Below are 4,390 nucleotides of genomic sequence, written 5' to 3' on the forward strand. Positions count from 1 at the left end.
GTTATTTTGGCCATATTTGCCTGAAATTACCAGAATACGAGCCTAAACAACGAAAAGTTAATAAAACATTTCCAATTTCTAACTAACTCACACAAAAGCATATAAATGCGAGAATTGCTCGCTTATTCACGAAATAACGCTAAAAACCGTCCTAAAACCGTACCCAAAGATAGGGGTTTTTGACCCCTATCAAGGGGTTTGTTGTAGAATATGGGACTAGAGCCTTACTATTGTTGAGAGATCTGGTGGGTGTGGTGGCATTATGATAGGCATCTTGGAGTCTTGCTAATGCATACGCTTGCTGCACAGTTTTAGGGCCAAACATCTTTAGAGGAATCCCAATCTCATCCTTGAGCCCACTGAGAAAACAACTCAGAACATTGTCCTCAGAAAGAGAAACCTTATGAGAGCACACATCAAATGCCTCAATGTAATCCAACAAGGAACCAGTCTGTGCTAACCTCTTCAAATCAGCTATTGGGTCTTCATATACTTTTTCCCCAAAGCGCCCCTTGATAGCTTCTACATATTCTTCCAATGGAGGTTCATCTGGGTTCCCCCTATTTTTGAGAAAAGATTGATGCCATTCTAATGCCCTACCAGTGAGATGAAGGGAAGCAAGCTTAACCTTAGAGTTTGGAGGGGTAACATCGATCTGGAAGAACCTTTCACAACGGAAGAGCCATCCTTCAAGTTCTAAGCCATCAAACCGAGGAAATTCTACCTTGGTCAAACGAGTTGCTAAGAGGTAGGGTTGGGATCCCGGGTCTTCAGTATTGTGGTGAAAACCTGATGAATGATTTTCTGGAAAGCTTGAAGAAGGACCAGGTAATTTAAATGCGGAAATGAACGTTTTGAGTTCAGAAATGATAGTGCTCTGTTGTTGGTTCATCAGCTCTGAGAAATATTGCTCCTGCTTTTTGTTATTCTCTATAAACATTCCTTTCACCATCGACTTCAAGTTTTCTTCCATTTTTTTCAACTCATGCGATCGCGTTTCAGTCATCGGAACAGAGTTTTGGATACGGCGGGAAGCAGTGTTTTCCGAGGAGGAACAACTGCTCTGATACCAAATGATACCAGTAGAATTTCAGAGAGAAAGAATCTTAAGAGAGAAGAGAAGAATTCTGTATTTTCATTGATGATTCTAAAAGGCATACGGTTACAGGCTAAATAGCCAACCTTCCTTGAAAAGGGGAAAAGCAGTAACAACCTTGCCTAACAAGTGGCAAAACTAACACAACACAACTAAGAAATTAAAACGCAAACAAAAGACCCAAAACCACAATGACTTTATTTTACTCATAACACTTTGAGTGTTCTTCTTCTTGATTTTCTTCTTAATCGTTCAAATTCGTAAGCATTGGGTTTGTTCTTTTTCTTATTCTCCACACAAATAACTTCTTCTTCTAAATTGGATTTTCTCTTCTAAAGTTTGAAGGTAAATAGTAAAGGGTAATTTAGTCATTTCCGAAGTCATAAACGGTAAAAAATCTAACAAACAGACGGAAGGACTAAACAGTTCACTGAGAAAAAGGTTAGAGACCTCAGCATGTGTTTTTAAAAATACAAGAACTAAACAGTGTGTTTTGTCAAAATATAGGAACTAATAAATTAATTACCCTAATTTTTTACAAAAATTACCCAAACAAGGATTAACCCAACTAAAAGTACCATCCGAAAAGAATATAAAACATGTAGCATTTTCCTCTCCTCTCCCTCCAAACTTCAAAAACCTCTCCAAATTCCTATTTAGAAAGGTTCAGCAGAATACACTATAGACTTTTGTTCATCATGTACACATAAGCTAGGGTTTGCGTTTTGATCAGACCATCGGATACTGGAAAACCTCCGTATGTTGCCAGAATTAAGGGGATCGAAGCTGACCGGAGAAACAATGTGACGGTGAAGGTAAGATTAGCTTCTTAATTAATCGACTGAAATGGAATTTTTGTTATTACTATTTTCAAGAGTCACCCGTTTTGGGAAAAAAATAGATTTCAACAGACATGTCTTCTCAAAATCACAACTCTGTACATATATATGCATAAAAATAGAGACAGAAACAACTATCAAAATTCTGTTTTATAGGTCATGCCTCTATTGTTGATTTTTTAAGATCACTCCAATTTTTTACTTTCTTTTTTATGTGTTTATTGAATATTCAGAAAATTGTCTTGATTCTTTTGTGTTTTAATTTCTTATTCTTTTGTAGAGCAATAATACACTCAACGTTAGAAATGGTACAATTAAAAGTCCAAGATTGATAACTTAGTTCAATTTTAACCTCTCCAACAAATCATCTAACTTTCCGTCTCTTTGCTGTCGGCTAATAAAATTGCATCCGTCTAAAATTAATAAATGTCATTTATATCCTCATGTTCTTCATCTCTGTTGAAAACCTAAAAAACCTTCCAAACCCATTTTTCAATCTCTTAATGTGGGAGCCTAAGAAAGAAATCTAAGAAAGGAATCGAAGTGAAATAATAATTAATGATAATAATAATAATAGAAAAATTGAGGTTAAATTGTAGATTTTGGTCTTCTGGGATTCTTTTTATATACGACGGGCGGAAGTTGATCCAGAAATGTCTAACATGAACCTTTCTCTTGGAACTCCATGGTTACCATATTCATGAAGTGGGGATTTCCTGATGAGGCAGAGCGTTGTTTGATTCTATATGCCTGCGCTTGACCAATGCTCCTTGAATTCAATCGTTACGAGCTTTTGCTCAAATTCATGCTCTGATGTTGAAAATCTTAATTTCCATTGGTGGGCACTTCTTCTCTTCTTGACATATATTCCAAACATGGGTTTGTGAATTCTGCAAAAATGGTGTTGAGGAATGTTATTTTTAAAATAGCTTGATTACATGTTATGGGATGGAGAGTATTGAATTTGGAAAAAGGTTTTACACACTTAGGTTTGGAGGAGATGAAGATATGGATATAAATGTCATTGAGTTAATTTTAGTCGAATGTGGTTTCATTAGGTGGGAGTCAATTGACGGAAATTTTGAATGTCTAAAAAATTTTGTTAAGAAGGTTAAAATTGGACTAAGTTATCAACCTTGAGCTTTAATTGTACCATTTCTAACGTTGAGGGTATTATTGCTCTTGGCTATCAACGTTAGGAGCATTTTTGCACCTTATCCCTTCTTTTTATTGAAGTTTTATGTTTGGATGATTTGATAAGAGTTTCATTTTCTTAAGCTTTGATTCTGTGTTTGTTGTATAATTTGATCTTGTCTAGAAGTTTGTACCAGTTTGGAGGGTTCTAATGTGTTTGGGATTTCATTTTCATTTGTGTATGATGCAGGTTAAGAGAGAGTGAAAATGGCTAATCATTTTCATGTCTTTCTATTGATTTTATTTGGATGATTTTATTACAAATTTTCGCTGATGAAATCGAAGGAAAGGCGGAGAAATCTTTGAACAATCCAGAACAACTTATAGATGGACAATCAACTTACAACAACATCAACCAGAAGAGTCGTATAGCCTCCAATTAAGTTATGTTTTGGTATTCATTTGTTGCATATAAACTTATCATTCCTATAATAAACTTGTTTGCTTGGATCTTTGAATGTATGGCTCTTTTATCTGTTCGGTTTCTCCGTATCTTGTCAAAATGGGATGTTGTGTTATAATAATCAATATATTCACATAAATAATAATTGTGTTAAACGAGTTGCGTTAACTTCCATGAGACTTGCAACGAAATGTGCTACCTCAATACAAGATGACAGGATCCCCTTCTATTGAAATTACCTCCATGAATGAGATTGTCAAAACCAGCGAGAAACCAAAAGACAAGGAAAAGAGAATCCTTGTCTCAACATGATCTTGGAAAGTTTCAAGGCCATGCAAGCCCAACACGATGAGACTTAGTTGCAGATAATTGGGGCTCAAAAAGTAATCTAAAGAGGATAACTGGAAAATGTGAGAATTCCTTTGAGCCAAGAACCCGCCTGAGTAGGAGAAATAACTAGCTAATCCTAACCAATCGATCCAAGGAAGCAACGACCTCCCCACGCGAACCCAGCCCTTAGATGAGCAAGATGCCGCAAACTCTCACAGAGTACTCAGAGTTTCAGAGAAGACTTTGGTCGATCTGAACTATAGGTTACCAAACAAGAAGGCTTTGAGTGGGGTCATCCGAGGCCAAGTTACCTCGAGAAAACCCCTCTGGTCCAACAGATCATGAATCCAGCTTCCCAAAAAACTGGAAGAGTCTTCAACCCCTCTTACACTAGCATCGAGGACCCCAACAAGCACTACGCCACATTCATGAGCATAGTCAATCTATACTTAACGGAAGACCATGTCATGTGCAAGGTTGACAATCTTGGTTGGGGTGGGGCAAGAAAGGTAAAGACTGTCGGAACCA

The sequence above is a fragment of the Euphorbia lathyris genome, chromosome 6 (genome assembly GCF_963576675.1).
Source record: "Euphorbia lathyris chromosome 6, ddEupLath1.1, whole genome shotgun sequence".
In the NCBI taxonomy this organism is placed as follows: domain Eukaryota; kingdom Viridiplantae; phylum Streptophyta; class Magnoliopsida; order Malpighiales; family Euphorbiaceae; genus Euphorbia; species Euphorbia lathyris.